Consider the following 26,401-nt stretch of genomic DNA (forward strand, 5'->3'; position numbering starts at 1 on the left):
AAAAAAATAAAAAAATTAAATATATTAAAATTTCGAATTCTAACCATTCTTTAAATTATTTCCTTAGAATAAAAACCAGCTTGAAAGGTATCCCACATGGAGCTAAGCTAGAAACATTAAAACAAGCAGACGTTAAAGGTATTTGAATTCTTAATCCTCCACCTCTTATTATTAATCCCAATTGCCTTGTAGTAGATAAAGCAATAATTTTTTTTAGATCAAATTCAAAATTAGCTCCTAATCCAGCTATAAATGGTTTCCTGGTAATCTATTATCTTGGATTTCATGTTACTTAAATGGTAGGACTCAGAGAGTTATATTCAAGAATGCTGTTTCAAAATTGATCTACGTGACATCTGGAGTGCCTCAGGGTAGTCATTTGGGCCCTTTGCTGTTTACTTTGTTTATTAACGATCTTCCCTCAATCATAATACATTCTCGTGTACTCTGTATGATGGTGTGAGTACAAGCTTTTAAATTTAAACTGCCTTAAATGCAACGTTATGACTTTTTATAGCGGTACTCCTACGTTTATCTGTTATCTTAATCTTATAAGAGGTGACATTGATTCTGCAGAACTTTTAAACCGCCTAACATTCAACGTTCCCGTTAGACTAATACGAAATTATTATCCTCTACCACGATGTACATCAAATTTTTTTCTGCCCGAGCCCTTTCGCGTTCTATGTAATAACTATAATAAACTTTATCATTTAATTTGCATTTCAACATCTATCCCGGTATTAAAAACTAATATTTTAACTCATTTGCTTAATTCTTAGTTATGCCTTTTATTTTTATTTGTGTCCCGTCTCTATTTGTTTTATGTATGTATCTTCCTTGCGAACTCGCATTTTTTGCCCAAATTTACGCGTAACAAGCACGTGCTTGGTGTCGTTGGGCCACTTGTTTGTACTGTTTGAAGTGCATAAACGTCCATATATTAAATATAATTAAACCTCATATTAAAAGCAATAATTGACCTAATCAAGAAGTTCTTAAAATAATATTAAATCGAATTAATAAATAAACCCTAGCTATAACTAAAGTTGATGAATGAACCAACGCAGATACAGGAGTAGGATCTGCATAACATTAAAATATTTAAAGGTAAATAATGTAATAGTATTAATAAAAAGAATGAGAATAATCTCCAGAAAATAATTTTCCATGTTGACTAAAAGAATACAAATATAAAGTATAGATAGATCTAAAAAAAAGTTAAAAATGAGTATATAATTATTGAAATTCATGACCAAGAAACAATTCTATTTAATAAACAAATTTCTCCTAATAAATTTAATTTAGGTGGAGCAGGTAAATTAACAGATCTTAACAAAAATCATCATAAAGTTATAGCACATATACAATGTAATAATTATTAATTAATATTCTATGACTTTCTAAACGTTCATAAGAGATATTTGCTAAACAAAATAACCCAGAAGAACATAAACCATGAGCAATTATTAATTTATAAGAATCACCACAAACCCTAGTAAGGTATTGTTAATAGACCTGCTAAGACAATTCTTATATGAGCAACAGAAGAATAGGTAATTAATGCCTTTAAACCCGTAAACACACTAATCTTACTAATTCACCTCCTACTAATCTAATTCTAAATAATAAATAATGTTTTATTTATTACATAAAAATACCAATTAACATAGGTAACGACAAAACAATATAATTTGAACCATTCAATATATATTATAAATAAAACAAACAGGAGTTAAAAATAATAAAAAAGAACTAATTTTTAACATTATATAATTCTAAAAGATTGAAAACAATCATTACCACGTGTACGAATTATAGAAACTAGCTCCTTCACATACTCTAAAAGTCAAGATATTATTCTAAAATAATTTTCATAATTTAATATATTTAAATAAATAAATAATATAAAAATAATATTAATATAATAAATTCTAAACTTAAAAGTATTGAAAGTAAACGTTTTCGATTAGAAACAAAACAAAATAAATTTTAATTATTTAAAAATTTTTTTTTTACCTAAAATAAATAAAATTATAGGTAAACTTCAAAATAAAATTATAATCATTAGTTTTAATGGTTTAACAAAAACATTGGTCTTGTAAATTAAAAATAAGATTTTTTCTTTTAAAACTTTTTAATTAATCCCCAAAATTAATATTCTAAATAAACTACCTCTGGAAATTATTCAATTAACCTTATACTTTTTAAATATTATTACTTCTATTATTTTTTTTAATATAAATCATCCATTAGCTTTAGGATTGATTTTAGTAATCTAAACAATTTTGTTTTTTTAATTTCAGGTTTAATAACTAAAAGTTTTTGATATTCTTTTATTTTATTTTTAATTTGTTTAGGAGGAATACTTATTTTATTTATTCATGTTACTTCATTAGCTTCAAATGAAATATTTAATTTAATAATTAAACTTACTTTATTTCCTGCATTTATTTTATTTATTATTTTAATTTTATCTTAAATAATAAAATTGAACCAATTATAAATATAAATTCATATTTTACAGAAAATTCTTCTTGCTTTAAAACTGAGAAACTAGTTTGCGTAGAAACGGACGGACAGACGGACACGGCTAGATCGACTCATCTTGTGACGCTGATAAAGAATATATATACTTTATGGGGTCGGAAACGTCTCCTTCACTGCGTTGCAAACTTCGGAGTAAAATTATTATACCCTCTGCAAGGGTATAATTTAATTCGAAATTCAGAACTAATTAAAAAATGTTATTTCCAAGCTTAGAAGGTGATGTGTTAAAAACACCGAAGATATAATTTTGTTGACCGATCCGGCTGGTTCCGACTTATTTACTACCTGCAATAAAAAGAAGACTTTTGGGAAAGTTTCAGCCCGATAGCTTCAAAACTGAGAAACCAGTTTGCGTAGAAACGGACAATGTAGACGGACAGATGGATTTGGAAGCGATTTGCGCTACTAATAAAAATGAAATGAATATAAAGTTAATAATAAATGCCTAGCAATTAAATTAAATAATATTTCTAATAGTTTCAATAAATATTATAAATGGTATAAGAACTGCAGGTGTTCCTTGAGGTACTAGATGAACAAATATATGTTGTGTTTGATTAATTCATCCATATAACATAAAACATAATCATAAAGGTAAAGCTGAAGATAAGGTTAAAGTTAAATTCTTCTTGTAAAAATATAAGGGAATAATCCTATAGAATTAAATCCTATAAAATGAAAGGAAATAGAAGAAATAATCAACTTTAGTAACACCATGTAACATTTTTAAGGATTGTTGCTGACTTCAGTGATATTAAAAAAAAATTATTTCATTTGTTTATTTTACCATTTTTTTGACATCTATATGTTAGAGTATTTTTATTATATTGATTTCGAAATTCTTAAAAATATAAAAAATTATATTCCCAATCAAATAATCTTATATATGTCAAAAAGCCACAAAGCTATCTTTTTTTTCATTTTATTTTTCCAACAATTATCTAATTTTTCCTATGGCAGCCATATGATATACTCGTCCGATTTTGAAAAAATTGTATTCAAAATTCAGAACAAATTAAAAAAACACCGAAGATATAATTTTTATTTAATTTTCCCTTATAGTTCCTATGGGAGCTATAAGATATAGTTGTCCGATCCGGCTGGCTCCGACTTATATGTGTACTACCTGCAATACAAAGAAGGCGGACAAATGTACGAACAGACGGGCATGGCAAGACCTAGTCTTCTAGTGAAGCTCATCAAGAATATATATACTTTATTGGATACGTCTCCTTCATTGCGTTGCAAGCTTCTGACTGAAATCATAATACCTTTAGCAAGGGTATACAAATATTCAAAAAACATCTACAAAATGTCAGTAAAAACATGAACTCCGTGAAATCCAGTAGCCATGTAAAATGTTAATCCATAAACTGAATCGGCAATTTTAAATGTAGCTTCAATATATTCATATGCTTATAAAATTGTAAGATAAATTTCTACTACAACAGTAAAAATATACTTTGAGTTGTTTGTGAATAATTTATTTCTATTAAACTATTATAAGCTCAAGTTACAGTTACTCGTTAAGATAAAAAAATAGCTGTATCTAAAAGAGGAATTTGGAAAGGGTTAAATGAAACAATAATTTAATTGCTGGAGAAAATTTTCTATGAAAAAAAGCTCAAAAAAACTCACAAAAAATAAAACTTCTGATAAAACAAATACAATTATTCTTCATCGTAAGCCAATAGTTACAGCACAAATGTGTAATCCTTAGTAGCTATTAAAAGCGGTTGCGGAGGTTTTTTAGGCGGTTTTAAATGTATTTTGTATGAGTTGTTTTTAATTGCAAGCGTATACTCATCCCAGAATCAGTGTGTATGGTATTCCACGGAACCCTCCCTTTGTATTGCATTTCAAATATTGTGACCCCTCGTTATCTTCTGAGAATGAGCAGGAGAAAGTGAACGTGCGTACCCACGAACCCGAATCTCACCCCTACCCTCGAGTCCTTGCTCATGACTGCTTGTGCGCGAAGGTGTGAAATTTTAATTTTGTGAGTTTTTTTTCAAAATGTGCAGTTTTTATTTTAGAACAGAGAAAATTATACCATTGGAAATGGCTTGAAAAATGCTTTCCAATGACACCAAATTTTTTTTTGTGAGGGAATATATTATTTACGGTAGCGGAGGTCATCCTCGTTTTTTGCCTTTTTCAGTCGAGTAGTGGGAATATAATCTAAAGGCCACCCAATAATATTTATGTGTAGGATAAGAAGTTTAGTTTTAAGAATTTCTTAAAACGGTGCACTGAAGCGGAAAATTGTACCGAATTTCAAATTCTGCCTCCTCCCGTATTTATTACGTTTTTTATTTTGATAGTAACTTAGTTCTTGACGAATTTTGATCCATTTATCGAAATCACTTATTTTGTTATTATTTAATATTTGTAAAATTTTATATTTATTAATTCATTTCCTTTATCAATTTCTGATAGCTGTTAGGATGCATTAAAATTACTTTGCTTAAATTATGTTTATTCTTAATCATTTTTTAATAGTTTTCCAAAAATTCCAGAAAGCAATGAAGTTATTAGAATCGGTAGAAATCCCCCTTTTTGAATAAGGACTTTTCTCTTAGAGTTTAATGTACGCTTTGGGCACGAAAGGTAGCGCAATACATTTTTATACTTTTTTAGAGCATTAAGATGGGATTTAGTAACTTTATGGTTTCCCTGTAATTTGTTCAATACAATCTCTACTATTGTTTTTACCAGGTCACTATTACTATTGCTTATAATTGCCTTACGTAGTCTATTGTCGGCCTTTTTGAGCACATACAATAAATGTTTGTTCGCTTTCAAGCGATTTAGGCTCTTTTTGTAAACCATTTTCATTTGAATAGCACACAGAATATTCTGAATTAAAAATGTCAGATCTAAATCTTAAGAGATCGTTAATGCCCTGAGTGAGATCAATAAGTAAATATCCGTGAGGTTGCTCCGTTACTTCTTTATATATTCTAAATAGCTCCGTGGGGTTTTCTGGGTAAATCTGTCTTGCTAAACATTGAAATTGAAGCTTATCACGAGGATTTTTGAAAGCAACAATGGTTGGTATTTAGTGAAATATCTCTGGTGTGCGAAGATTTATGAAATATGTTCTGAGTTACCACTATTACTGATAAATTCCTATGGTGTGATCCTTTTGTAAACAGCTCACACACATTTTTATTAAAGGCTCCCATCATCAAGTCATCCAATATTAAAAGAATTGGTTCATTCGTTTCATTTTCAACTGTTTCAGGGACTCCTTTAAAATATTCAATCTTTTCGAAATTGGGCTTGGCACTCTCCTCTGCGTAACACCAAATATTTCGATCTATTGAAATATTAAAAAGATCATTCTTTTTGGTGATTAGATTTTCTAAAAAGGTTGTTTTTCCCGATCCTGAGGGTCCACAAATAAGCATTGTAAAAGGATGTATAAATTGTGTAAACATTTTTTATTAAAAAAAATTTTTTTTTCGGAATGAATTTTAATATATTATATTATTACTAATTGCTTATATAATGTTTTTAAGTTATATTAGGTTTTATTAATATTCTCTTGATCGCGTTTCTTGGAGCAGTTCTTCTCGAAATGAGTATCAGATCCGCAATAATTTCAATAAATAAGTTGCGTGTATCCATTTTTACGGGGATCATTTCCAAAAAATCTCTTAAAAGAATCCAAAATAAGAGACAACCTGATAGGACCATGAATTTGTTTTTACTAAATTTTTAACACATGTGTCACCATTACTATATATTTCATAATTGGTGTTTTCTAAGAATACAAACAGCTTAAATAAATTATTTAATGAACATCGAAGTGGAAGTTTTTTCTTGTGTATTCTACAATTCGTAAAAAAATTGGGTAGTTGAGTTAAACTTCTTCCGATATCTATATCGATAATGTTTGTTGATAAATACTTAATTAAAAAATTCTTTTTAATTTCACCACGAACAAGAACTGTGTGATACTTATTGAGTGGTGTGAATATTGAAAATCTACTATAATGCTTGAATTACGATCGACTGTGTTCATCATTGGTTGAGATTTTTTAATCAACTGAGGGTGTGCTTGCTAGGGCTTTCTCCTTTATATACCGGTAAGACTAGAACATATTTACAGTTTATTTAAAGTAGTCTTACCTGATGGACATGTGTGTAACTAAAAGAAATAAAACTTCTCGAAAGAAACAGGACCACGAAGTCATTTTTGGATTCGAGTATTATGTTGTTCATAACTTAAAATTGAAATGTGGTCTGTCAACTACTCGAAAATTTTTGCCGATGGTTTGGATGCAGCAAAGTAAAAATAATTTCATTGGATTTGACAAAGACGAATGGATGCAACTGCTTACGTATAAGGAATTTATTCAGTTGAAACTGGACCAGTACGACTTCTTGATGCCTGATACAATTATTGATCATCCGTGCTTGCACTCCATAAAATGTAACTTTAGATTTAGGAAATCAGATAATCAGTACGTTTTTGTGATTAATCAGTATGGTAACAAAATTGAGTTTGATTCTGAGTCCTGGAGATCATTACTAAGATTAGGCATATTTTTTACTACATTTTTATGTTGGAACTCCATATTAAGACAGCAAGTAATATATCTTTACAATAATCATATTATTCCTAAGTGTGTATCTTTACAAAAATTTGATATTCAACTATCTGATTTAGAAGGTACCTATGATAAGGATGTGCAAATAGATTTAACACGATTATGTTTTGAAATATCAAAAAAGATGCGTTCAGAAATAAAAAGGGATGTTCTTGTATGTAAGCAAGCATTATTGACTAAGCAACCATCGTCATCAAATAAAAAATAATACTAATAAATCAACACCTTAAGATGAGCAAACAACAAGTTGTCGATGAAATTCATAAGGCAGCGCGAATAAACTTCATACGGCGAAAGTTCGTTCAAAAAGGGATAAATGACACATGGCAAATTGATTTAGTTGAAATGATACCATTTTCGAAAGAAAATAAGGGTTTTAGATATTTACTGACCGTTATTGACACGTTCTCAAAGTATGTATACGCCGAGGCAGTTAAGTCAAAGTCTGCCCTGGATGTAGCAGAGGCAATGAAATCTGTTTTTAAAAAGAGTAAAAGTACACCCAAGAATATTCAGTCAGATCAAGGGAAAGAATTTTTTAATTCCACTTTTAGGAAATTAATGGATAAATTTGATATAAATCATTATCATACTTATACGCATCTCAAGGCTTCTATATGTGAACGCTTTAATAGAACATTAAAAAATCGTATGTGGAAAATGTTTAGTATGCAGGGTAAATATAAGTGGATTCATAACATCAATTATCTCGTAAATCAATACAATAATTCATATCACCGAACAATTAAAACGAAGCCTATAGATGTCTGCACGAAAAATAAAGAGTTTATTTTAAAATCGGTATATAATATACCAAAAATATTTCCAAAACATAAATTTTTAGTAGGTGATTTTGTTAGAATAAGTAAATACAAGGGAGCATTTATGAAGGGATACGAACCTAATTGGACCACAGAAGTTTTTAAAGTTTTAAAAGTCAAGTCTACATTATAGATTATATGGGTACCCCTATTAATGGGTCATTTTATGAAGAGGAACTTCAAAAAGTGAAAGACAAAAATGCTTTCCTAGTAGAGAAAATACTAAAAAGGAAAAATAATCAAGTGCTTGTAAAATGGAGCGGTTTCGATTCCAGCCACAACTCATGGATATCTGTAAATGACCTGCTAAAGTAATAAAACGCAACAATAACAAGTTTAATTTTTTATCTATTTATTTACAAATTTTTATTCTTATAATATAAACATATAAACATTTATTTAATAACGGGTTTAATTTTGACTACTTAATATATGTTCAATATTATAATGACCATGAGCCAATGTATTACAATTATCTGGTAAAATATATCTCTTATCATCCTTATAATTAAGACTTATTTTATTTATAATTTCAGTATAGAGGATGTGCGACCTACTTCGAATAACTCGCTGGGATCCATAAAATGTTTTTTTATATTTTATACATTCTATATAATCTTCATGATTCAGTTTCTTAATAACTGATTTCTTAACTCCTTTAATTTTTTTATACATTCGTTTTCGTTTCCTTCCTTATCAACTAAACAAGAGTATGCCTTAGCCTTCAGTCCAGCAAAAGAAGTCATAACCCTACCTGCATGTTCATCCTTCATTTTGCCAGGTTCCCTATTATTAGCTTGAACTATATTAAATTGGTTTTCTAGTTTATAATTTGAGGTATCAAATCGTTCAGGATTTTCTTTTATAGTTTCGTAAAAGTCTTCCTCTAAAGATAAAATAAATGAATCTGTATCCATATAAATTATTTTCGAAGAAGGACTTTTAAGTAATAGAAAATTATAATAAAATTCATACATTAACCATTTAGATAATTCTAAAACAGCAACTCCTATGTATATTGGCTTATCATACATAATTTTTGATGGTGTTGATTCAATCGCTGCAAGATCTGTCCCAAATATCTCAACGCTATGGAAGTCATGTCTAGCTATGCGTTGCCTGAAGCCTGGCAAATTTTGTCTTGATTTATAATGTTTTACTAATACTATATTTTTACGCTTGGCGACATTTTCCATTGTTTTGCCGTATACTGCATTATTCATAACCTTAAAAAAATTTTTTTCAAAATCATTTTCGGCTAGTTTTCTTTGATCAGTGTTTAAATCAATATAGGGCTTTAACCAGCATGATTGTGTAAAAGACAAAACCCTATGTATTTTTTTTACAATTAAACCATGCTGTATACAAAGTTGAAGCTGTTTTAAGTGGATAATGTATTCGCTTTTATTCGATAAATCAGCTATAAGTTTTTGCTGCATACCTCCTGGAGGAACTTTGTTTTCTGGACAGAAAGGCAAGTAGTTATGCGAGTCATGCCGATCAGTAGGATATTCTAAATCCACTTCTAATATATATCCTACATTTCCATCAGCAGAAATATTTTTGAAATCGAAAGATTCTAATTGATCATTACTTAAAAATTTAAATCCTGAAAGCGGTAAGGGTTGACTCATTGCCCAACCATATAAATTATTTGCATCAATATAGCTGAGGTAGTTATTTGGTTTACTTGAATCGAAGTTAGTTATATATTTATTATTAGCTATAGAAATTCTTTGGGTACATTGAGTTAACCCACCCCTTATCGCTCTTTTTAAAAAGTTGTACATGTCTCCGTCGGTAATAAGTTCTAAATTTACATTAGTATACTTGAACATAGCATCCCAAGATATTGACGGTGCTGTAACATAGTTAATAGGGTCAAGCTTATAAATTTTCTGACAAATTTTTCTAAAATTTTCGAAAACATCGGTCAAAATTAAAACATCACTTTCTAAATAAAGTTTTATATAATCGTTTATAGTATTACAGTTGAAAGTTTTCCAAACCTTTTGTGCAAATTTGTAATCATCTATACTACAATTTTCTTCGCTGAGAGAATTGTAAAAACTATCAATGTCAGGAAGCTGGGTATCCTCAAATTTTTCAAAACTATCTAAATAGTCGTAAGGGAAAACACCCTTCCTACGCATTTGCTTAAATTTTTCTCCCTGAAATTTAGTACTTAGAATTTTAAAATCTTTGTCCTCCATGTAGCTTGATAGTTTTTCTAAACTAGAATTTAAAAATCTAATCGAATCGATATATCTTATTTTATATCTATTTGATGCATTTATTTTAATTGTCTGCGTTAGCGCTATATAAAGCTCTTTATTACAGGGTATAGGGCTTAAGTCTCCTTCTAATTCAGTAATGAATAAATGTATGTCATATTTAGATAAGCTATGAAATACTACAGGAAAGAAGGGATCACTTAATTTGTACTTTGGCTTACAATTTTTATGAATGGGACCCATGTATTTTCCAGAAAATTGATCAAAATATTTGTCCAGATCGTCTGCGTTTATTTCCTTTTCACAGGCACAGCAATTTCCTTCCTGTTCATGGATTGTGCTAGCAATCGGGTTTTTGGGGGTCGACCAGTACATGTAAAACAAGCTCGTAGTTTTTTCCTTTAGTGATTTGCAGAATTTTTGTATGCAGTCAGCGCCTATAAAATTATACAAAATTTGAATTAGTTTTTAAAATACTAAAAAATTAATTATTTATTGTTTTTACATACCTTCATATGTCCACAATTCGTTAAGATCCGGATTATATTTATGTGCTATATAAAATGATACGGCACATGCAGTATGCTTCTGCACTTTTGTTGTTGACGATGTTGAAGACGAATTTAGGCATGTTCTATAGTTTTCAAGAACAGCCTCAATATCGGCATATATCACCACCGAAGGAGATAATTTTTTATGAAAGCCCTTGAATGAAGTTGTAGTGTTTGGTTCAGGGTAAAACGAGGCCACTTTTCCGCATTCAAGTTTGTTGTGGGTAGTATTATTAACTGTGAAAAACTGTAGACAGTTATCACAAAAATATCCTCCTGATTTTGCCTTGGAATGCTGTGAGTAGCATAATCTTTTTACACTTGTAATGTAAGCGTAATGCATACTGTCCTGGTTTACGTTATTTATTCCAAATATATTGATGTGGTTGGTTTGAATACATTTGGTTCTAAACGTTGGGCCGATAATTTGATCACCATCAGCGTCGATCTCATAAACATTTATACTGAAGTCTTTATTATTTTTCTCGAAATGGATAATCCCTTTATTCGTTATTGGAAACTCGATTCCTGAAAAATCCAATCTTATTCCGTCATATACAATTATTTCATTATTAATATTAATGTGGTAAGTTGTGGGCTTTGTCATTTTCTCTCGTGAATACTTTTTTTGCTTTGCTGTTGTAAAGGTAGCACTCTCATGAGTTTTGTTAGCTATGAATGCCAGTATGCACCATTTGAAACAAAATACGTCAGTATTCTGTACGTTTATAAATGCATTTCGGGCTCTTATATTCTTCGGGGCCTGAATGTATCCGCTAGCAGGAATGTTTTCTAGCTTTATTATAGTAATTTCAAAATATTTGAAATTTTTTATTGCCCAACCAGAGTCTTTTTCTTGAAACTCACTGCTCGATGCTAGTAAGCTATCTACTGCCATATTAAGTTCATCGATAATGCTTTCATTTTGGTATACAGATTTATAAGATGTCCCAAAATGTTTTGTTGATTCAACAGTAACCCCTTCGTCTGTTTGTTTAATATAGGTACCATAAACTCTTAGGTTGAATTTAATGGCTCTATATTCTATCATGCAATGCTTTATAATTTCAATTATATTTTTTTGGCAAAGCTGATAAAAATCTTTTAAATCAATAGTGTTTTGGACTGTACTATTGATTCGATATGATTTAACAGGAAAAACAGTTTGAGAGTTAAGAAGAATTATGTTTTCATTATTTTTTACTTCTCTGGCTGATGCATTTTTATGCTTATCGGTCAATATATGTTGACGTTCCCTTGATGCAAGATATTTATCACCACAAGTAGGACATAAAAGTTCTAATTTTAAATCATTTGTATTTTCGCTAATCTTAGCTTTTTTTCCTTGTTTGAGTACTTCCTTACCCTCATCCATTCTCATCCGTTTGAGAGCATTTGATGATGTTGTGGGATGATCGTCCAAATTTTGCCTTCTGTTTTGTGGTTGCCGTTTTTCAGCATTCATTAAAATATTGAAGGCATTTATAGGTCCATTACAACTTTGATAGTGCTCGTCAAATTCATAATTATGAACTAAGGTAGAGCATAAGTCACACCTTATTTTTGATTTACACATTAAAACCTCGAAGGCATTCCGAGGCTTTGAGCACTGAGCATAATGAGTTTCAAACTCACTCATCTCCACATTTTTGGTGCAAAAATCACAAGCAACGAATGACTCCATTTTTAGGGTTTTGGTTTTAATATTTTTATTCAAAAAATATATTGTTATATGTTATAATGTTGTTAACAATGTTCACCCACGCGTTATAAAGGTAAAAACCACGATAATGTTGTTACCAATTTTCACCCACTCGTTTAAAAGGTAAAAAGCACGATTAGAATTGTTAGGCGCGATTGCAAGGACCGATGTGGATCTAATTATTTTAGAATACAGTACTGAGGCATTTGAAGAACTGATCCTGAGCAATTTGAGTGGTGTCATTTTTATAGTCCAGAATGTTCACTTAACAGGCTGACATCTACAGGGAGTGCATACAGGTATGTTGTACTCCTAGAACCAATCCGATTGGTTCTCGAACATAAGGAGCAGACCAATACCCCAGTAGAATGGTTATTAGAAGGAAAACGAACACAAGGATTGATAACAAGTTACCGGGGGTGAACGTGTTGTAGGAGGGGTCTGGATGTAGGTAAATATCGAAGGTGTGCAACTTCGACATAGGTTAAGGAAAGGCAATCTCTGTGTAAGCAAGATATGAATAAATGGTCAATTAAAGTCGGGCCAGCATTGGCATAAGATGTCGCGTTGCAGCCATTCGAATTTCCTAAGCCTTAAGCTAAGAGTAGCTATTAAAAGCGGTTGCGGAGGTTTTTTAGGCGGTTTTAAATGTATTTTGTATGAGTTGTTTTTAATTGCAAGCGTATACTCATCCCAGAATCAGTGTGTTTGGTATTCCACGGAACCCTCCCTTTGTATTGCATTTCAAATATTGTGACCCCTCGTTATCTTCTGAGGATGAGCAGGAGAAAGTGAACGTGCGTACCCACGAACCCGAATCTCACCCCTACCCTCGAGTCCTTGCTCATGACTGCTTGTGCGCGAAGGTGTGAAATTTTAATTTTGTGAGTTTTTTTCAAAATGTGCAGTTTTTATTTTAGAACAGAGAAAATTATACCATTGGAAAGGGCTTGAAAAATGCTTTCCAATGACACCAAATTTTTTTTTTTTTTTTAGTGAGGGGGTATACTATTTACGGTAGCGGAGGTCATCGTCGTTTTTTGCCTTTTTCAGTCGAGTAGTGGGAATATACGGGAGGAGGCAGAATTTGAAATTCGGTATAATTTTCCGCTTCAGTGCACCGTTTTAAGAAATTCTTAAAACTAAACTTCTTATCCTACACATAAATATTATTGGGTGGCCTTTAGATATAAACAATGAAAAGTGTTCCCAATAAGAAATTTAAAACATAAACCACTAGCTAATTTTTCTATACACACCCGTCTAACTTTATCGTAGACAAAAACAATTTCGATATCCTCAGCCCTGAAAAGTGATCCTATAAGTCTTATACAACTTGAACATTAAAGTGATTCTTCAGCTCATTTTTCCTAGACACACTCCTCAAAAGGAATCGTATAACATATAAGAAAAACTAGAGTATAAGACCGCAGCGGCGGTCATCGCAGCGGCGGTCATCGCAGCGGCAGTCTCGGCAGCGTCGAAACCTCCGACCAAGCCTAAAATACTTGAGGGTCATTATGATGAAATTTACAAAACCATGACCTAACCTAACCCGTTAATCTGCGAGCACTGAGAGAAAAGAAAACATGAACCAAGAATTTAAATAAAGAATATTTTCTTACATATCTGAACACAAAATTTGCCGCTGCCATGTTGTACTTTTTCCATTTGACTACTTTGATTTCTGATTTGATTTCCGAGCCTGACTACACCGAGAGAAAGGGGTGGACCCAACTTTAGGAAACCTGTTGCTCATTAATTAAATAAAAATATTTCTCAGATATTCAAAATACTAAGCACTGCCACGCCCTCTTTCCAAAGGAACTTCGGGAAATATTTTTTTAAATGGAAAAATTTATTCTTCTTCTTCTACCATTGCCGGCTGTATTGAGCTAACTCGCGCCCGACTACACTGGGAAAACAAAATAAAGTAGAAACTCGGGTTACAAATAAATCAATAAAAATGCTCCAATAAATGTATTTCTCGCCTGATTTTAATACAACTCGTAAGAAAAGAATCCAATCAAGCTGGCCACGCATAAATATAAATATTTCCAGACAAATGCCTAGATTTTAGGCCATCAATTTTGCCCTAGGGAAAAGTTGTCCTCATAATCGATCCCCTCTCTCTCGGCCTTCTCGTAGCGAATGCTATGAGCCAGGCCCAAATGCGCGTTATCGCTGACCCTTTTCACTCTGCTACAGACACCGAATAAACTATTTCTCTCACTCCGTATCCCGGTGGCTGGCACTCTACATCTCACGCCAGCCAACCGATTTTGGTCTTACAACTTTTTGTCCCATATTATTAGAAATGTTTTCGGTAAAGAGACCCTGGCGAGACTGAGTATATCCCAGCCTACGAGACTTCTTTACAGAATGGCGCCCGAACAGGGACATGGGGCTTACGAAATTTTGGACGACCTAAATATGGCCTAAAGACCCATCTGGGTACATGGAGTTTGAAAATTTTCGGTTCAGTCACTTAGAGGCGAAATTTTTAGGTCGGAACGTAAGGAGAGCCATATATCGAGGGACACAAAAATTTCTAGGGCAGAAAACAGGGAAATATATATATATATATATAATTATAAAATATACCAACGCATCGAACATAACCTCAGGAAAAAAAAAACTTAGAATTTAAGCAGAGCACATGGTACATTCAGGAGAACTTATACAAAAGTATACCCACACACAGCGAGAAATTTCTAACGCACGCAGACACACATACATTTATTTCTAAGCAGAGCAAAGTACATAACCTAAAATCAGAGATTCTTTGTACCAAGATCACGTAGCCAGCAAATCACGTGAGGGCGAAACACATACAGGCATTCAATCGGAAAGAGAGAGAGAGAGACCGAGAGCCCTCTAGGCTAGCCAACTCAGGTCACGAGAATTTCGAAAGCACGAGGTAGAGAAAAACTAACGTATACTCCCCACAGCGCAGCTATTTTGTTTTTAGTTTTCACTCTGATCGTCGTCTCTCTCACACAGGCAGGAGTCGAGCAAGTACAGGCAACGGGATCACATCGGTGGGGGCTTCTCAGATAACCATCGCCGAGTCTACACGTGCATCGGCAGCTCTCAAAAACATCGTCGTGGAAAAATGTAAAAACGTCGTCGAACAAAATTTAATCACCGTAGAGAAAATTTAGGAATTAAATCGTCGTTGGACATCGGATTGTGGTCACCATCGTTACACGTGGGGACAAATAAAAAAAATTTTTGATGAAGATTTTAACTAGTTCGAACATTGTTTGACCCTCGTCCAAGAATTTCTCTCGTCCTATCGAAACTTTTCCTGTCGTTTGGCAGTTAACTATTATTTCACAGCAATATGGGCGCGCGTTGGATTTCGTACCTCCGGAAGCAGGAATTGGAGGCGATTCTGAAGGAGTTGTCCTTATAAGTAACCGGAACAGTTGAGGAAATGAGGAGCCGGCTGGCTGCCGGTCGGGACGACCACGTGCTGTAGATAGCCGAACGGATAGGAAGCAGCGTTCACCGACTCCGAACTCACACCCACCGGGTCCAACACAGCTTCAGGTGCCAGCACTGGAAGGCAGAGGTGCCACCGATGCAGTCGGAGACACGGAGATCCATCCGGTCAAGCGGGATACTTTTCCCAGGAAAGCAGAGATGTCCGCAGCCACGCTAGCGAAGAAGCTGAAAATCACTTTTGACGGAACCACGGACCCCATAACGTTCATCCAACATCTCGAGGAACGATCCACTGCATACGAAGTTGACGTGGAGAAGATGCCGCAGGCCATCCCTGGTCTTTTTACGGATACACCTGAGCACTGGTTTCGGACAAGCCAGCTGCTAGGAAATCTTGGACGAACTTCAAGAAGGCGTTTCTTGACTTCTTTCTGCCGCCCAGGTACTTTCAGCGATTCGCGGATGAGATCCGCACCAGAGATCAGCGACGAGGAGAGACTTTCAAACAATACCTAGTCAACATCAGACTCATGATGCACAGAGCGGGGTATAATGCGGAGCAGGAGTTGGAACGTATCTATGAAAATCTCCAACCGGAGTATCAGATGTATGCAAGGAGGCACGACTTCACCACTTTGGAGCAACTTACCACTTTAGCGGTAAACTACGAGGTCAGTCGCGATCGGAGCACGGGAAGCCATGCCAGCCAGATGACCACCCACCCCAGCCACAGTTTCACAATCGGTTCCTCGAGTGGGGAACATGTCAATGGTGCCGAATTTCAGTCTTGCTTGCAGGAATTGTTCCCAGGAGGGTCACCGGTCAGCTACATGTCGCAATCCCAGAGTCATTTTCGGTTGGGATTGTGGTCGCAGAGGAGTACGCACTCTTGAGTGTTGCCGTCGTACCCAGCAGGGAAACGAGAGGAGTCTTCGCCCCTTCGGGGAGTGGTCGTAGACTTCCTACAGGAATCCCCGGAATTAGCAGAAATCTTACAGGCTCAGTCGAGCAGAATCATCGCGCAGGTGCAAATTGAGGGTCAGGAGTTTAACGCTACTATAGACACCGGAGCTAGCAGAAGCTTCGTGAGCGAACGAGTTGTACTCAACGTACGGTCGGAACACACTCATGTCAGCCTGGCGGAAGCAGCCCCACAAACGACTTAGCTGTGCCTCCTCTCTTGACAAACGCGTTCACTCCAGCAAACAACGATCCAGATAACGAGGTGCAAGCCATCCCGACCAGCAGTATTTTAGGGCCTCGAGACGACAACGCCGTGCAAAATAATCCGTTCTGACGGAATCAAGCTACTGTTTCAGAGGAACCAGTGGAGGAAGGACGAGTGCCTTCCCCAGCCCCACTAGCCGTAATCACAGCAAACACTGAGCAAGAAAAATTAGAACCCTGGGTAAACAAATTCCTACAGGAGGAATTGGCCAAATTCGAAGAATTGACGGGAGTGTCAAATATCGCTGAGTATACGATTACGATGCGAAATGATAAGGCCATCAAACAGAGGTATTTTCCTAAGAATGCCGCGATGCAGAGGATTATTGATGAGCAGATACGAACTGCTACGCAACGACTGTATAGAGCCTTCACGGAGCCCCCACAGCGCCCCTATTGTAATCGTGGGCAAGAAATCTGGAGAAATGCGACTATGTGTAGATTTTCGACAACTTAATCATTCTATTCTATTCTATTCCAGATGCATACCCGCTGCCAAGGATAACACACATCTTGGAACGTCTGCGCCATGCCAAGTATATATCGACGCTTGATTTGAAGAGCGGATATTGGCAAATTCCTGTAGCCGGCAAATTCCTGTAGCCTCGGCAGGGGCTTGTATCACTGGAAAGTGATGCCGTTTGGCCTCCACTCAGCACCAGCCACATTCCAGCGGGCGCTCGACAGCGTCATAGGACCGGACATGGAGCCCAACGCGTTTGCGTATTTGGATGACATCATCATCATCGGTCGCACTCTGGAGGAGCATGTGCAGCATCTACAAGAAGTATTCCGACGGCTACGAAAGGCGAACCTTCTTTTCTCCCACCATAGTGCGCTTGCAACGGGATCACATCGGTTTGGGGCTTCTCATACAACCGTCCCCGAGTCAACACGTCCATCGGCAGCTCTCTAAAACATCGTCATGGAAAAATTTAAAACTTCATAGACGTCGAACAAAATTCAATGACTGTCGAGAAAATGTAGGAATTAAATCGTCGTTTGACATCGGATTGTGATCACCATCGTTGCACGTGGGAATTCAGTAAATTCTTGGTGACAAATAAAATAAAATTTTCTATGAAGATCTTAACCAGTTCGTACCTTGTTTGACCCCCGTTTTAACTATTATATCACAGGAATATGGGCGCGCGTTGGATTTCGTTCCTCCGGAAGCGGGAATTGGAGGCGATTATGAAGGAGTTTTCCTTGGAAGCAACCGAAACAGTTGAGACAATGAGGAACCGGCTGGCTGCTTTTAATAATCAGGACGATCACGTGCTGGAGATAGCTGAGCAACAGGCGGAAATTACAGCCGCACTAACGGATACGAAGCAGCGTTCACCGACTCCGAGCCCATACCCACCGGGTCCAACACAGCTTCAAGTGCCAGCACTGGAAGGCAGAGCTGCCGCCGATGTAGTCGGAGACACGGAGATCCATCCGGTCAAGCGGGATATTTTTCCCAAGAAAGCAGAGATGTCCGCAGCCGCGCTAGCGGAGAAGCTGAAGAATTGGGGAATCACTTTTGACGGAACCACGGAGAGATGCGACTATGTGTAGATTTTCGACAACTAAATGCCCATACTATTCCAGATGCATACCCGCTGCCAAGGATAACACACATATTGGAACGTCTGCGCCATGCCAAGTTCATATCAACGCTCGATTTGAAGAGCGGAAATTGGCAAATTCCTGTAGCAGAGTCCAGCCGAGAGTGCACAGCATTTACAGTCCCCGGGAGCGGTTTGTACCACTGGAAAGTGATGCCGTTTGGCCTCCACTCAGCACCAGCCACCTTCCAGCGGGCACTCGACAGCGTCATAGGACCGGACATGGAGCCTAACGCGTTTATGTATTTGGATGATATCATCATCGGCCGCACTCTGGAGAAGCATGTGCAGCATCTACAAGAAGTATTCCGACGGCAACGAAAGGCGAACTTTCGTCTTAACGCGAAGAAATGCAGTTTCTTTAAGCGCAGCCTGGTGTACTTGGGACACGTCATCAGTGAGGATGGAATTCACACGGATCCCGACAAGATTTCGGTAGTACGGCAAATGAGTCCGCCCGCCACATGCAAGGAGTTGAGGAGATGTCTAGGGATCGCGTCATGGTACAGGAGATTTGTACCCAGCTTTGCCAGCGTAGTGAAGCCCATGTTTTTGCTACTCAAGAAAGGAAAGAAATGGCAATGGGAGCAGGAGCAGAAAGATGCGTTCGAGGAACTCAAAAGAAAACTCACGGAGGCGCTGGTTCTCGCCTGCCCCTACTTCAACGAGAAGTTCGTGTTGCAAACAGACGCCAGCGACATCGGCCTAGGAGCAGTTTTAACGCAGAAAATCCAGGGAGAAGAACGAGTCATCGCATTCACCAGCAGACGCCTCATCGCCGCCGAGAAGAACTACTCCGCCACAGAAAAGGAGTATCTGGCTATCATATGGGCCATCAGGAAACTCAGATGATACTTGGAAAGTTATCGATAGATATTATTGGCCATCGCAACGTTCACCCGAAGCGAAAGCGGAATTGCTACGGGACATTTTCAAGGTAGTACAGGAGAACACTCAGAGAGCTTCGTTGGAGCAGCGGAAGCATTACGGTCTCAGGTGACGTGCGTGGAGACCGACCTTAAGATCGCTGGTCTTCGTAAAACAGCATCATTTGTCCAGGGCAGCCGATAACTTTGCCGCTCGTTAAAACAAAGCACTAATACCCTTTTGTTCTCCCCTACAGACATGGCGTCGGACAACCCGCCCCACCTGTGGCGCATGGCGACGCAAGCCACGGCCACTGTAGAAGACGAGGGCCCGAACGGAGTCCTCATCGATTATACGGAAGAGAACCAACGCGCGACGCTGCTATGGGGCGAAGGCAGAGCCCGACCCTGGGGGCGTACCCCACTCGGCGGGAAAAAGGCTGCCCCAGGCCTGGGCAAAGCGGCCATACATGCCTGGGTGGAGCCAAACATGGTGCCGTCGAACTGGTGCAGCTAAAGGAGGGCACGAACCGGCGGGTAAATAGGAAGTTTCTGTTCCATGCCGGAGCAGAGGAATTCCGGGTGCACATCTCGAAAACAGATCGGATCACAATTTCCCGAAGTAGGAGGGGAATGTGAGGAGTCGTTTGAACCCATCACAAATAGCGCCCACAAATAGCGCCGCCAGCGCCAACAACATCGGTAGCCAGCGACAACAACAACCGCAGCCAGCGCCGCCAACAACATCGGCAGCCAGCGACAACAACATCGCCAGCCGCAAAGGCGTCGCCAACAACAACAGCAGCCAGCGGCAATAGCAACAGCAGCCAGCGACAACAACAACATCGGCAGCCAGCGCTAACAACTCCCAAAGGCGTCGCCAGCAACAACAACAACAGCGACTAACAACGAAAACAAAACCCTCGCAAATAACTTTGTAAAAAAACTTTGTACAGCGCATTTAATATATGAGCTTAGCTAATAATCATAAGATTTGTAGTTATATTGATACACAATAATTATTTTAGCTCAGCCTAAGCGATAGGTTCTGTTTATCTTTCCCCTCCGTTCTCACAGCAGCAGTAGCCACACACACACACACCAGGAGAGCAGAGCTTGACACACTTCCCGAGCGAGATCGGAAGTGCAAGCGGAGAAAAATCTATGTGGACAAGAAGGAAGAAAACCGCAAGGACGGTCGAGTGACCAGTGCAAGTGACCCAGGAAGCGAAGGAAGCGAAGGAAGGCGTGTTACCTGGACGATCGCGAGGAGAGTGTGCCGGCCCAGGACCAGCGGCGGAGCACCCGGACTTACGCGTGTGTGTGTGCGTGAGAGCGAGACGGGTGAGTGGGTAGTGTGAACCGCATTTTGGCCAACGATGCGGCTTCGCCCAGAGTAGGCTAAAAATTTACAAAACCATGACCTAACCTAACCCGTTAGTCTGCGAGCACTGAGAAAAGAAAACATGAACCAAGAATTTAAATAAAGAATATTTACTTACATATCTGAACTCAAAATTTGCCGCTGCCATGTTGTACTTTTTCCCTTTGACTACTTTGATTTCTGATTTGATTTCCGAGCCTGACTACACCGAGAAAAAAGGGTGGACCCAACTTTAGGAAACCTGTTGCTCATTAATTAAATAAAAATATTTCTCAGATATTCAAAATACTACGCACTGCCACGCCCTCTTTCCAAAGGAACTTCGGGAAATATTTTTTTAAATGAAAACACTTCCGGCTGTATTGAGCTAACTCTAGCCCGACTACACTGGGAAAACAAAATAAAGTAGAAGCTCGGTTTACAAATAAATCAATAAAAATTCTCCAATAAATGTATTTCCCGCCTGATTTTAATACAACTCGTAGGAAAAGAATCCAATCAAGCTGGCCACGCATAAATATAAATATTTCCAGATTTTAGGCCATAAATTTTGCCCTAGGGAAAAGTTGTCGTCATAATCGATCCCCTCTCTCTCGACCTTCTGGTAGCGAATGCTATGAGCCAGGCTCAAATGTGCGTTACCGCTGACCCTTTTCACTCTGCTTCAGACACCGAATAAACTATTTCTCTCACTCCTTATCCCGGTGGCTTACATCTTACGCCAGCCAACCGATTTTCGTCCTACAACTTGTTGTCCCATATCTTTACAAATATTTTCGGTAAAGAGACCCTGGCGGGACTAAGTATATCCCAGCCTACGAGACTTCTTAACAAGCTCCAATTGCTTGTGTTAAGGGTCAAGGACTAAATTCAACTAAATGAAAACGGTGATTTGAATGTGTAGACATTATAATTAATTTACTTCTCTAGAGTATAAAGTACTTGATACAGAAAATACATAAGACTGAATTTTAGCTACAGCTGATTCTAAAACTAAGAAAGCGATTTGAGCTACTAATAAAAATGTGACTAATAAATCAGATATAGGAAGTCCTGTAGTTCCCTATAAAGTTAATAATAAATGTCTAGCAATTATATTAGCTGTCGAACAATATTTCTAATAGTTTCAATATATACTATAAATGGTATAAGAACTGCAGGTGTTCCTTGAGGTACTAGATGAACAAATATATAACATAAAACATAATCATAAAGGTAAAGCTGAAGATAAGGTTAAAGTAAGTTATTTCAGTAATATTAAAAAAAAAAAATTATTTCATATTTATGTTTAGACCATTTTTTGACATCTATATGTCAGAGTAGTCCGATTTTTATACCCTTGCAGAGGGTAAAATGATTTCAGTCAGAAGTTTGCAACGCAGTGAAGGAGACGTTTCTGACCCCATAAAGTATATATATTCACTAGACGATTCGATCTAGCCATGTTCGTCTGACCGTCCGTCTGTCCGTCCGTTTCTACGCAAACTAGTCTCTCAGTTTTAAAGATATCGGGCTGAAACTTTCCCAAAAGTCTTTTTTCTATTGCAGGTAGTAGTCGAAACCAGCCGGATCGAACATTGGAACAATCGGAAAATTAGTGGTAAAATAATATTGAAAAATTATATCTTCGGTGTTTTTAACATATAACCTCCTACGCTTAGAAATAACATTTTTTATTTGATTCTGAATTTCGAATCAAATTTTATCAAAATCGGACGACTATATCATATATATGCCATAGGAACGATCGGAAAGTTAATTGGAAAATATGAAAAAATTATATTTTTGGTGTTTTTTAACATATAACTTTATAAGCTTGAAAAAAACATTTTTTAATTAGGTCTGAATTTCAAATTAAATTTTATTAAAATCGGACGACTATATCATTTAGCTGTCATAGGAACGATCGGATAATTGGTGGGAAATAATATGAAACGAATTATAGCTTTGGGGCTTTTTGACAAATTATCTTATAATATTGGGAATATACATTTTTTAAATTTTATGAATTTCGCATTCAATTTAATAAAATTATTGATTATTTTTTACAACTGCAAGGGTATACAAACTTCGTCTTGCCGAAGTTAACTTCCTTTCTTTTTTATAACTGAAAGGGTATATAAACTTCGGCTTACCGAAGTTAACTTCAATTCTTGTTTTCAATATTTTTAATATTGAAAAATAATACAAATAATAAAATAAATTAATCTTTTAAAGCAATAATTATTATATCATTTTTACTAATAAAAAGTGGAGCTGCTCCTTTTCATTTTTGATTTCCTAATATAATGGAAGAATTAACATGAATAAATGCTTTAATATTAATAACTTGACAACAAATTGCTCCATTAACTTTAATTTCTTATTTAAATAATAAAAAATTTTATATTGATAAGAGTAATTTTATCAGTAAATATCGGAGCTCTAGAAGGGTTAAATCAAACTTCTTTCCGAAAATTAATAGCTTTTTCTTCTATTAATCATTTAGGATGAATATTAAGATCATTAATAATTAATGAATCTATTTGATTTATTTATTTTATTCATTTTTATCTTTTCGTTTAACATTAATATTTAATATTTTAAAATTATTTCATTTAAATCAATTATTTTCTTGATTTGTAAATAAAAAAATTTTAAATTTTCATTATTTATAAATTTTTTGTCTTTAGGTGGATTACCCTTATTTTTAGGACTTTTATATTCAGCTTTTGTATTAAATTATTTTGAAAATAATTGAGTCATAGAAATAAATATAAATAGAAGTAATACTAATTTATATTTAATTAAAACTTTTTTTCTATTTTTGAGTTATTCTTATTTTTTTAATTTTTTTTTATATTTTAAGGCTTTTAATAGTTAAAACTAATAGCCTTCAAAGCTGTAAAAAGAGGGCACCCGTTTAAGCCTTAGTAAAATTTTATTACTTCGAAATTGCAGTTCGATGTCATTATTGACTCTAAAACCAATTTTAATGATTAAGAAGAATAACTCTTATAAATGATTTACAATTTACTTCAGCCACTTATCATAAAGATATTGGAACTTTATATTTCATTTTTGGAGCTTGATCCGGAATAGTGGGAACATCTTTAAGAATTTTAATTCGAGCTGAATTAGGACACCCAGGAGCATTAATTGGAGATGACCAAATTTATAACATAATTGTTACTGCACATGCTTTTACTATAATTTTTTTATGGTAATACCAATTATAATTGGAGGATTTGAAAATTGATTAGTACCATTATTGTTAGGAGCTCCAGATATAGCATTTCCACGAATAAATAATATAAGATTTTGATTACTACCTCCTGCTCTTTCTTTATTATTGTGAGAAGATTGGTAGAAAATGGAGCTGGAACAGGGTGAACCGTTTACCCATCCCATTCTGCTGGAATTGCTCATGGTGGAGCTTTAGTTGATTTGGCAATCTTTTCTTTACACTTACACTGAAATTTCTAAAATTTGAGGAGCTGTAAATTTTATTGCAACTGTAGTTAATAGACGATGAACAGGATTTACATTAGATCGAATACCTTATTTTGGTTGATCAGTTGTTATTACTGCTTTATTACATTTATTATCACTACCAGTATTAGCTGGAGCTATATTATTAACAGGTCGAAATTTAAATACTTCATTCTTTGATCTATCTGGAGGAGGAGAACATATTTTATACCATTTGTTTTGATTTTTTGGGCACCCTGAAGTGTATATTTTAATTTTACCAGGATTCTGAATAATTTCTCGCATTATTAGTCAAGAATCTGGTAAAAAGGAAACTTGTGGTTCTTTAGGAATAATTTATGCTATACTTGCTATTAGATTATTGTGATTTATTGTATGAGCTCAACACATATTTACAATAGGTACAGAAGTAGACACTCGAGCTTATTTAACTTCTGAAACTATAATTATTGCTGTTCCTACTGGAATTAAAATTTTTAGATGACTTGAAACTTTACATGGAACTCAACTTTCTTATTCGCCAGCTATTTTATGAGGTTTAGAATTTGTATTTTTATTTACAGTTGGGGGATTAAAAGGAGTAGTATTAGCTAACTCATCAGTTGATATTATTCTTCATGACACTTACTACGTGGTAGCTTACTTCCATTATGTATTATCTACAGGAGCTGTATTTGCTGTTATAGCAGGGTTTATCCATTGATATTCTTTATTTACAGGATTAACACTAAATGCTAAATGATTAAAATGCCAATTTATTATTATATTTATTATAACACCTTAACATTTTTTAGGATTAGCTGGTAAGCCTGATGCACACACAACTGTTGGTTTTTCAATTTCATTATTAGGTATTTAATTATTTTTTTTATATTATTTGAAAAAGTTTAGTATCTTAACGACAAGTAATTTACCCAATTCAATTAAATTCATCTATTGAATGATATCAAAATACACCTCCTGCTGATCATACTTATTCTGAATTACCTCTTTTAACAAATTAATTTATAATATGGCAGATTAGTGCAATGGATTTGAGCTCCATTTATAAAATATTTTATTAGAAGACAGAGCTTCTCCTTTAATGGAACAATTAATTTTTATTTTATTTTATATTTATATTATTTTTAATAACTACGTAAATCTCTTTCTTTTACACGGACAACTTATTAAAATAATTTTAACTGTTTTACCAGCTTTTTAGTACAACATATAAATATTTTCTCCGTTGATCAACCAACTTAATGGTTATAAAACATTGAGTTTAACAGTAAATAAACAACAAACAATTAACATGCATACATAACAGATTGGTGATTAACAATTTTTAATCTTCTTCTGGTCCTTGGGTTGGCCAAGGTAGCAGCTAGGTGATTAGCGTGCGCTGTGAGGCGTTCGTTGAACCGACTGGAGTGTCGGTTTCTTTGCTCCCAAACAGAGGGAACGAGGAGGTCAGTGGCTAGGGCTTCATTCCTTACGTACCACGGCGCATCTGCAATCCTACGCAGCGCCCGGTTTTGAATCCTTTGAACTTTCATGACGTTCGAGTCGGAAGCCATGCCCCATAATTGGATGTAGTAGGTCATCGAGGGCACCACAATCGATTTAAACAGCAACACTTTTTTGCCAAGGCTCAGCTTGCTCGTTGGCTTAAGCAACCAGTTAAGCTTTCTAAGCTTAGCTCGAAATGTAGCAGCTATTTTGGTTGTATGCTGCTTCCAGGTGAGCCTCTTGTCCAAGACTAGGCCCTGGTATTGTGCTTGTTGTGATTGTGGGATGGTGATGCAGTGAAGTTTAACTGTAGGAAGGATCTGTAGTCTCAATGAGAAATTGCAGTGTTGCGACTTTCTTCCGTTTATGGAGATGTTCCACCTATTGGTCCATTTGCAGTACGTGTCAAGAAACTCCTGAGT

The 26,401-nt window shown here is 35.6% G+C and overlaps 1 protein-coding gene and 1 pseudogene across 1 annotated transcript in view; one reads left to right on the forward strand and one right to left on the reverse strand.

Moving 5' to 3' along the window:
- Window positions 1–21,174, reverse strand: part of LOC127011747 (uncharacterized) — a 39,697-nt gene extending 18,523 nt beyond the window's left edge. Inside the window, exon 1 of the mRNA XM_050889826.1 lies at window positions 21,136–21,174. The gene's annotated coding sequence lies outside the window, so the exon portion shown is untranslated. The remainder of the gene's footprint in view (window positions 1–21,135) is intronic.
- LOC122817849 (cytochrome c oxidase subunit 1-like) lies at window positions 20,193–25,492 on the forward strand (annotated as a pseudogene).
- The last annotated feature ends 909 nt before the right edge of the window (window positions 25,493–26,401 follow it).

Source organism: Drosophila biarmipes, unplaced genomic scaffold (assembly GCF_025231255.1).
Source record: "Drosophila biarmipes strain raj3 unplaced genomic scaffold, RU_DBia_V1.1 ptg000008l, whole genome shotgun sequence".
Classification (NCBI taxonomy): Eukaryota; Metazoa; Arthropoda; class Insecta; order Diptera; family Drosophilidae; genus Drosophila; species Drosophila biarmipes.